We start from the raw sequence: 10,644 nt of genomic DNA on the forward strand, positions 1-10,644 counted from the left end.
CACACATCCATTATAATTTAATGGACTTGGTGGTCCAACAATAAAATTCTAATTTATTTCAGTTATTGACACAAAACAAAAGCAAACACCAGCTCACTGTTCAAGTTTAAGGAGAACTGGAGGGGCCGAGTCCCTTCAACACCAATAGTGGTGCTACAGAAGCATCTTGTGAATACTTGGTTGGTTAACAGGCATACCTGCTGAATTCCACCATGAAATGGAGGAAAGGCCAGGGCGGGGAGGCTGGGAGGCCCTAGGGAGTAACTCTGTGCTCCTGTCACCACCTTTTCAGCTTGCCATTCATTCTGCAACCTGTTCTTCCAGCCCCCAAGGGATTGGTACACTAGCGATGTCCCAGGAAAATGTCAAATAAAAATTGCTCTAAAAGGACAAAATAACTACAAATGGACTATTTTCTGCCATAGAGAGAGCAGAGGATTGCATGTGAAAGCAAAGATGGGATAAAACTTTTGACGTGGGAGACTGAGAGGGTGGATAGAGATAGACCAAAGGCCAAGGAAGTGAATATATCAGAATCTATCGGGTCACCCCAGATCTGGCCTGCTCCTTCCTGAGGGTGCTATGGCCCTGTCTCACAGCTGGGCTTGCCTAGTCTGCTCTCAGAAGCCCAATCCAAGGGAGCTGCTCCCATTTTCATTAGAAGAAAATACTACCCCTGAAAAGCCCTGACTCGGTTTCACCTTGCCCCCAAAGCCTCCCTCACGGGCCCCCAAGTAAATTCTAAGGGTTTCATCTGTGTCACCTGCCACTCACTGGCATCCCTGTTGCCTTGAAACTGTTCTCCAGCCATTTCTCATCTTTGAATCTAGTCTTTCTGTTTCACTTTGAGGGCTAAGACAGGTCTTCTGATCACAGGCTTAGAGACCTGCAGAGACTCTGAAAGATCGTCCATTCAAAGTTTTGCAAACTCTGGCCTGAGGACCCAGGGAGATGGAAGATGTCTCTAGTTTGGAGCAGAATAAGAAGTTCACGATGAGGAAGGGGTTTCGTACAGCGGAAGCCAGTCTCTCATCTCAGATTATGCCCTTGACGCATTTCATTGTTGCTGTCATTCACCAATGCCCTATCATCTCTAAAATGATAGCAGTGATATCTTATTTGGCAAGAGGAGGACTTAGCAACTCTGCTAACTGCATTTTTCCTATAAACCACAAATCTGAGAACCACTAATGCCATGAAATCTTTCCAATTCTCCCCACCCCCAAACTCCATCTCATGACACTTAGCTTTTAATAAATGTTATTTAAATTGACTGGAAGATTTGTAAGCTAGACTGAAAGCTTTGAAAGACTATGGCTAGTGATGTAGTCTACATGTTGTGAGAAGCTACTGATGCCCCAATAATATTTTCATTTTCAAAGCCACACGCATCCCAACGTCTCTTGGCATTAGACTCCTCATACGTGGTTGCTTGCATTTTATGGCACTTCACCCAGGGAACCCCTTAAAGATATTAGAACCTAAGATCTTTCATGATGTTTCAAATAAACAAGAACCTTCAAAATTAGCCTTTGATAGATGGAGGAGAAGTTGTGACCCTGAAATATCAAAAGCATCTCTTCATTTCACTCTGTTGGCTTCAGAGGAGAGTGAGTTACAGGCTCTTTCACGATCTTGATGTTACCCAGGCTCCAGTGATTAGAATGGCAGTTCTTTTTGTACCTCACATAGTGTTTCCTGGTCCATGATTCAAGCAGATGTACAAATCTGACACCATTTGCCACCGCATGGAAACTGACAATTCTCAGCAACATATATCGAAATGTCCATTGAGGAAAAAAGCACCGGGCTTAACATCTGTCCTTGTTTATTTGAAGAAAACTCTGATTAGAAATGACTTAATAAACTCAGTTCTTTTCTTTATTCTTACCTTCCCAGTTAATTCTTAGAGGAAGTTTGCAGTAGGGGATAGGTAGGGAGATGAGTAGAAGGAGAGAGAAATGAAGCTGCTATCATCATCATTATTATTATTACTACTACTACTACTACTAATTGAACCCACACCCCCTAAATTGGGAGCGTGGAGTGTCAACCACTGGACCACCAGGAAGTCCCTAAGCCGCTATTATTGTTTTAATCTCTTCATTCCAAAAGGACATCAGAGAGGGTTTTTTTTTTTTTCTTCTGGCCTTCCATGAGCTGCAATTAACACATATCTACATCATGGGTATATGTGAGTATTTTAAGACTAAATGATGAAAGAGATTTGTTTTGACTGTAAAAACAATATTACCCCAATGTAGATGAGATTTTTGAAGATGTCCCCATTCCCATACCTCCCCTGATATTTTTTGCATCTGTAATAATAAAGAGATTCCAATTCCCATGCTAACCCAAGCAGCATTGAAATTACCTGCCCAGCGTTTACGATAGACCACCATAGGTGTTCACTGCAGAAGCAGAGGGGTCCCAGGAAAATTTCTTCCTGTCCTTGACATCTACTGAGACACTGAGTCTCATTAGCTTCCTTCCCAGAGACTGCCATGGCCAAATAAACACAAACTTGATTTCGCAGGTGTTACGAGTGCTTGTGAGTACTGTAATTTCAGGAAGGAGGTGGCCTAAAGGGCTGGGTTTGTGATGGCCAGGGAACCTAGGCTACTGCCAGGAGAGATGGGATCTGCGTCCTCACATTTTCATTCCTCCAGCAAGGCAGCTGCTGGAGACATTGCCTGGCCTCAGACGCCAGCGCTGCTACTGATTAGCTCTGTGACCCTGAGCAAATCACTTAACCTCTCTGAACCTCAGTTCCATCTGTAAAGTGAGGACAAGACTAGCACTTACCGCCTAGGATGATAGTGAAGATTCAGCTGAGGAGAGAACCTGTGCCTGGAACACAGTGAATGTTCAGTATGTGTTCGATATATTTTGATTCTGGCCTGCTGCCTGTAAGGACCAGGCTTCCTAGGCAAGCCCTTCATCCTACTTCACTCACCTAGAGAAGATCATCCTGAACGCAGCGCGGACGTGGCAGCACGTCTCCCTGTAGAAAGCCATTCTGTGATTCATCCCCGTGGACCGCAGCCTGGGGACTGAGGCGGCGTCGGCCACAGACTCAGCCTTCCCTTTTGCAGAGAAAAGAGACCCAGGAGGACTGGGCAGGGTAGCTGAGGAGAAAGGAAGAACAAGAGGAAGTAAGTTATCTCAGTGGGGATGAATCATCCAGTAGCTATTTGAACCCGTTTCCCCAGGGAGCATCCTTGCCTCAGAGAGGCACCCAGCAGAGTTACAGCCAATGACATGGGCATCAGCTTTGGCTTCACTGGAATGGCTAACATGCTCACATCCCCAAGCCCTCCCAGCTTCCATTTATACAAGGAGAATAAATCATTGGCCGCACACCACAAGAAGGAAGAGTGACTTGGTCTCCCCAGGCCACTAAAGACTTTCCAGTGCCTCAAAAAGCAAGTAGCAGGGCTTCCCTGGTGGCGCAGTGGTTGAGGGTCTGCCTACCGATGCAGGGGACGCGGGTTCGTGCCCCGGTCCGGGAAGATCCCACATGCCGCGGAGCGGCTGGGCCCGTGAGCCATGGCCGCTGAGCCTGCACGTCCGGAGCCTGTGCTCCGCAAAGGGAGAGGCCACAACAGTGAGAGGCCCGCGTACAGCAAAAAAAAAAAAAAAGAAAAGAAAAAAAAACCCACTTCACACCCTTTAGGATGACAATAATTTTTTTTAAAATCCCAGAAAAGAACAAGTGTTGGCAAGGATGTGGAAACATTGTAACCCTTGTGCATCGCCGGTGGGGATGTAAATGGTTCAGCTGCTGTGGAAGATAGTATGGTGGTTCTTCAAAAAATTAAACATTGATTATGATATGATCCAGCAGTTCCACTTCTGGGTGTATACCTGAAAGAATCAAAAGCAGAGGCTCGAACAGATGCTTGTACATCAGCGTTCACAGCAACATTATTCACAGTAGCCGGAAGAGGAAACCCCTCAAATGTCCATCAGTGGGTGATGGATAAACAAAATGTGGTTTGTACCTACGACGGATCATTATTCAGCCTTGAAAAGGAAGGCAATGTTGACACATGCTACAACGTGGAACATGATGCTCAGTGAAAGAAGCCAATCGCAAAAGGACAAATACGCTGTGATTCCACCCATGTAAGTACCCAGAGTAGTCACGGCCAGGAGGCGGAAAGTAGAAAGGTGGGTGCCAGGGGCTGGGGGAGGGGAACTGGGGAGTTGTAACAGGTACGGAATTTCAATTTGGGAAGATGAAGAAGTTCTACAAATAGAGATGGATGGTGGTGATTTCACAGCACGGCGACTGTTCTTAATGCCACAGAACTAGACACTGGAAACGGTAAAGTGGTAAATCTTACGTGTATTTTACCATAATGATGAAAACAATAGGTTTATCAACACTGCCTATAAATCTACAATTACCTCAAAAATAAAAAGTTTCATTTAGAAACAACTACAGATGGAAAAAATCGGCTTCTTCCCTTCACACACTTTGTTCTCCTTGTTGGCTCGTTGGCAGTTTGTCGAATGCGTGTTGATGTCACAGTTGGTAGAGTGAGAAGTTAACCCGCGGCTCCTAGAACACGTTCCTGCCCCGGAGTCCTAAGGCCCAGCCTCATCCACACGTCCAGTTACGGGGTGTGCCTCTCAGCCCATTTTGCCTCAGACTCGTTGAGGCCTTTGACTTCTTAAAATAAGTGTGATCAGGCCGTCAGCGCCTGTTTAAAGCTGAGCTGGGGAGTGCGGTGAACAGCTGGGAGCTGGTTTGCATGTGCTGGCAGGGGTGCAGCAGGAACAAGGCAGGGCACTGGGCGCCGGCGTGCTCGTGCCTTCCAGGTGTACCTCGAAAGGCTTCTAACGTACGCAGAGACTGACATCTGTCCGGCCAACTGGGAGCGGACTGTTCTGGGGGCCATCCTGCTGGCCTCCAAGGCGTGGGACGACCAGGCAGTAGTGGAATGTGGACCACTGCCAGATTCTGAAGGACATCACGGTGGAGGACATGTGAGTGTGGCCGGGGGCCTCTGCAGAGGAAATCCGACCCTTTGTGGACGTGCACAGTGTGGAGTGAGTGAATGTGACTGCACGTCTGTTGTGTGCTGGCTGAGAAAGGACACGGTTGCGGATAGGATTTGCAAAAACCCATATTTCTCATCCTGTGGGTCCCAAACAGGTACTGGTGACACCTTCTGGTTTGTGAAACTGGTCACTGAAACTGTATTCTAGGCGAACCTTCCTTTACGTTCCTGCTCTCTGTCTGCGGTGAGGTTCATCCCAGCTCTGTACACACTGCAAACCGATGACAGGCAGCAGATGGGCTAAAATGTTACCTGTTTCTGTTCCGTTTCAGAGAGAAGGTGAAATCTAACTGCTTTTGTCACATTTTGCAAGTTCACCTGCTTAAAATGAGCGTTCTGTCCCCGAGGTCCCCCTGTGCATCTTGGTCAGGCTGCGTGTTCTCCTCTCTCAGGGCACCATCCTAAGCTCACACTTAGCTGCATCCTGGGGGCTGGGTGTACAGGAGGCGGGGTCACAGCCTCCCGGGAGAAATGAGCTGTTTTGGAAACACTTAATCAGGTTGAACTTCTTATAGTTCCTTACGGTTTACAGGCCTTTCTGACACGATTCTTGCTAATATTTTTCTGGTCTTGTTTGTCTGGCTTCCTTGAGGAAGCTCTGAGCTGGAGCAGGTTCCACTGTGTCCCATCCACATCCAAGTCCCTGGACTCAGTGACCACTACGGGCTCCTGTTCAGCCTGGCCCCCGCTTCCTCTGGTTGCTGGTTCGCTGGGCACCCCATTTTTGTGCTGCCCTGGGAGCACTTGTTTGTGTTTTTGGGTCTTTTGCCAGAGCCTTTTCCTGCTGCAGACCTGTACGACTCCTTCCTGCATCTGTCATTCTTTATTAAAAAAAGTAAGACAAATAGGAAGTTTTTGATAGTAAGAAAAATAAAATAAAAATATAAAAAAATTCTTGATTATATTTCAAGGTGAAAACAGTTGCTAAGATAATTGTCATCCAGACAGTAAGCAGGTTGCTTCCACCTTTCAGCTGCTGTGAGTAACACTGTCGTGAACATGAACGCGGGTGTGCAGATACCTCCCTGAGGCCCTGCTCTCTGTTCTTTGGGGTCTGTGCCCAGAAGTGCGATTGCTGCTTAGTGGCTGGTCTTTAAAGTGAGCCCATTTTTCTAGAAAAGCCGACAGGCCATTAGGTGATGAAAACAACTCTCTTTACTCCATTTGCAAGTTGCTAAATGGCATCAGTTCAGTTGGGTTTCTTTACAACGTTGAGCTAAAATGTTTCTGAAATATTTTTTGTTTATTGACTTGAATTTATTTACTATAGAGCTTTATTTATTATTTATTATCGAGCTTTATTTCTTCGTAATTATCCCCTTGAGGGCTGTAAATCCGTCAAGCCCGTTTTCTGCATCACTGTTAGTTTTCTGATGGTTTATCACATAACAAGCTGTCTGATGTCCTTGGAGGATGTACTGCTGCCATTTGAAAATTCAAATTTGGGGGATTATTTTTATTTTCTAAATCTTGCCTTAGTTTGAAAACACAGCAGCTCTAAAATCTTTATTCCCCCCAAACTTAAACAGAAACATTCAAGAAAACAAATATTCAGAAAGGCTGTTTTTTCCCTAAGGAACCCTGGGAAACCGTCACCTTGTTCAAAACCAGATTCCTCTTGACTTTAATCCTAGTTATACCCTCAACAAGAGACAGTGGTGTCTAGATACCATTTGAGGCAGACTAGTTCTCTTAACGTTTATACTAAAAGCAAGGTTTTCTTCCTGGCATTGGAGAATGGGATCTGCAGTGGCGCCTCTTGGCCACAGGGCGGCAGTCGGTCCACAGGCAGCTCCCAGGTCGTCCAGGAGAGAGCGCTTCTGCCTTAGCGGTATTTTTGACACACCTTGTTAAAATCTTATCTGAGTTCCAGTATTTCACAGGATGACCTCTTAAGTCTCACGTAAAGGAGGCATAAATACAAGTCATTAAAAGTGTAAAGTTTAGCACAACACACACATTTGGGGCTTTACCTCTTTCTCGAAGCTGCATCGATTAAATGACTGGATGCGACGTCGTGGTCTCTCCCTCGAGGCGCTCAGGCCTTCGATAACGACTTGCTGAGGTTTCTCGCTTCTGATCTGCCTGGGAGCTTCCGTCGGGGAACCACCCACCCTGCTCACCTCCCAGCCTCCCTGCCGCCTCAGTGCTCCCGCCCCCGTTGTCATAGCAGCGCTAAACAGGCTGGGACGGCTGGATGGGGGCCCCTGACCGGAAGCAGACGGGCTGCCCCGCCCCCCCGCCAGAAGCATCCCGCCCCCACCTGGCTCCTCCCCGCCGGAGCTGGTCGCTTCCGGGGCTCAGTTCAGCTCTCACTTCCGGGAAGCCTTCCCTGGATCCCTCCGCCCAGGCTGAGCTTGGTCCGCTCCTTTCAGTAACAGGAATTATGGCGCGCTAAGCGCATGTTAGGTGCTGAGCTGGGGCCAGGCTGCACCGTCAAATGTCACGGTTTCTGGCTCCGAGGAGACAAGGCGGGGAGACTGTGATAAAGGACAGAAGTGAGCCCGGGGTGCTTCCCCGGGGAGGTGGCCCAGGACCAGGGCTCCCAGACTGACCTGTCGCCGAGCACGCTTCCGCCCCCTCCTCCCCGCAGTAACTACCGAGAAGTAGGCCTGCAGACTGGGGAAGTTTTCAGATGCACTGTGGCCGCCGTGGTTCGTCTTCATCCAGCTCTAAGTGGGTTGGCTCCCTTATGGACCGGGCGCTGTCGTCGAGTGGTTCTCAGCGTGCGAGCAGGCCCAGAAGCAGCTCGCCGGAGTGTTAGGGATGCACGTTCTCGGGCCCGCCCAGACCTGCCGGATCAGACGGGTGGGCCCAGCAGGGGGTCCTCACGTGCCCTGCAGCTGATGGGTGTGCGCTGGGGCTGGGGAACCGCCTCCCCTCCCGTGGTCCCGAGGAAACCGGTCAGCGTGTCCCCACCATCTCCTCCCGGGAAGGGCGGTCCTCCAGGTCTTGGGGAGGCCTGTCCTCCAGGCTGCTGTCCCCCTCACCGGACTCCACTTGACAGCTCTCGACTGCATGTTCTGCCCCCTGTTTGAGCCGATGGTTCACGCGGAGAGGTGAGGCCAGAACCTGCCGTGTGTGTGTGTGTGTGTGTGTGTGTGTGTGTGTGTGTGTGTGTGTGTGTGCGCGCGCGTGTGTGTGTGTGTGGCGGAAAACGTGCTCAGTGTCAGGGTCGCCCTGAAGCACTTTCTGGTGATCATCCCAGTTAATCAGGCCTCATCCTTCCGGGCACTGGACCTGGTGGATTTGGCTGTGTCCAGCAGCCTGCCCAGGGGGCCGCGGGTGGGGACGGCGGCTGAGCTGTGCGTTTCTGTCTTTCTCTGCAGGAACGAGCTGGAGCGACAGTTCCTCGAATTGCTCCAGTTCAACATCAACGTGCCCTCCAGTGTTTATGCCAAGTATTATTTTGATCTTCGTTCTCTGGCGGAAGCCAACAACCAGAGCTTCCCCTCGAAGGCCCTGAGCAGGGAGAGGGCCCACAAGCTGGAGGTAAGAGGCGTCGGCGCTCCGCGGGTGCTCTGCTGCCAAGGGAGCTGTGCCTTCAAGGTTGTTCTCGCCGCTGCGTGTCGTTGTAAAATAATGACGAGGTGCCTTGGAGTTCGTTTGTACAGCCTCATATTTTTAATAACCTTCTTAATATCAGTTTTAATTTAATGTGCATTGATTCTATTTTTTTAAATCAAACAAGTTTTAAACTCCTGTTTTAAAAAAGTGAGCCCACACAAAAAAGTGTTTCCCAGCATGCACTTTTGTAAGGAAAAAGGTACCGGATGACCCTATGATTGGGAATCCAAAAAAGGTTTAATTCTGCTTTTATTTTTCATTTTTTCAAAGTATTTTCTTCACAGCCCTGTTAGATCTGGGGCCAGCCCCATTGGTCTTGGCCTGGGTTTCGGGCCGTCACTGTTAAGCTGTGTGACTTTTGTGTGTTATACTTGTGTGTAGCTCAGCTTTGCACTTGCACCTAGCTCTTCCCATCCGACTTTTGATGGCTGAAAGGATGGGGACAGGAAGGATCACAGGTGAGAGTTTCTGCATCTTCATCCCAGCACCGCACGAGACAGGGTTCTCGCCGTGTGACAGCCTGGAAGGCTGTCCTGTCAGTCGTTTTGATGGGAGATTATCTGTTCATGAAGTTAGTCAACACACCGAGCACCTGTATCTACCAGGCTTCGCCCATAATGGGGATAGATCAGGACTCAAACCCGTGGCCCCTGCCCTCGTAAAGCTGTATTGCTTTGGTCTGGACAATGGTTCTGACATGACGAGAAAGTAGACACATGTCTTTATCACGATCGGGGAATGTGGCAGAGTCTCTGAGCCTGTCTCTGGAGAGGAGAATGTGTAGAAGGTGCTTCTTGAATGTCAGTTCATGGGACTCTACAGTCATTTAGTTAATGTCATACTTCAGTAATTTTTTAGTATCTTGAAGCTAATGTGATTACTACCAGGAAAATCTAGGAGAAGCAACTGGAAAATGGTTACTAGGAGTTCTAATAGATGGCAGGTAGGAGATCACTATACCCAAATTGATAGTTTTCCGTCACCGGCAATAACCATTAGAGAATATAATGGAGGAAAGGTGCCATTCAAAATTGCAGCAAAGTATAAGCAAGGGAAGAACACAAGCATTGTCCTTACAGTGTACCCAGCGCAACTTAAGCACTTAGCATACGTTTTTCTTTCTTTCTTTCTTTTTTAGCATATGTTAACTCATGTAATCTTCACCGTGGTTTGAGGGGGTAGCTGCTATTATTATTCCCAGACAATGGGAATAATAATATGCTTAGGTTTGGAGAGGAGAACAGCCTTGCCCTGGGCACACTCACGAGGTTGTAGAGCCTGGAAGCCAGAGCGTAGAGCTTGTGTTTAAGCACCGCGCTCCAAGCCGTCGCAGTGCCCCTGCTCAGGGAAAAACCTGTCAAGAAAAGTGCTATAGTGTCTGGGTCTTCTCCCCGCCGCAAATTTATTCCAGTCTCAGACCTGCGAGTGTGATCTGTTTGGAGAGGGGGTATTTGCAGATGAGGTCGCACTGGATTAGGGTGGGTCCGGAATCCAATACCAGTGTCCTTCTAAGGAGACGGAGACCGGAGACTTGGGCGCAAGACCACACGGTGACAGCAGAGACTGGAGTGGGAGAGGCAAGGAAGGGGGCTTCCCTGGAGCCTGGAGCGAGCGTGGCCAACGCCTCGATTCCCGACTTGCAGCCTCCAGAACCGTGAGAAAGTCAAGTTCTGCTGTTGGAAGGCATCCAGCCTGTGGCAATTTGTTGCCACAGCTCCAGGAACCTCAGAGACGGGCAAAACCTAAATAGAGAAAGTGCTCAGTGCTCCTTGGAAAAGGGCCGGACGGGATGCACCGTGTTCCTGATGTAAACACGTCCATCTGCACCCCCTTTCCGCTGCCCCCTCCATCCAGGGGATTCCTGTTACCCAGTCCTTTCCCGACGGAGGACCTTTCTCTGAGCTGTGATTTCTGTCTGGCGCGTTTCCCCCCACGGATTTGTGTGAGAAACTCTTCTCATTCCGACGCCCCTCAGATGTCACTTCGTCCCAGAGGCCTGCCGTGGCCA

General features: G+C 48.8%; 1 pseudogene; it reads left to right on the top strand.

Annotated features, from left to right (window-relative positions):
- Window positions 1-4,069: 4,069 nt before the first annotated feature.
- On the top strand, window positions 4,070-9,810 carry LOC132419044 (cyclin-Y-like; annotated as a pseudogene).
- The last annotated feature ends 834 nt before the right edge of the window (window positions 9,811-10,644 follow it).

Source organism: Delphinus delphis, chromosome 2 (genome assembly GCF_949987515.2).
Source record: "Delphinus delphis chromosome 2, mDelDel1.2, whole genome shotgun sequence".
Taxonomy (NCBI): domain Eukaryota; kingdom Metazoa; phylum Chordata; class Mammalia; order Artiodactyla; family Delphinidae; genus Delphinus; species Delphinus delphis.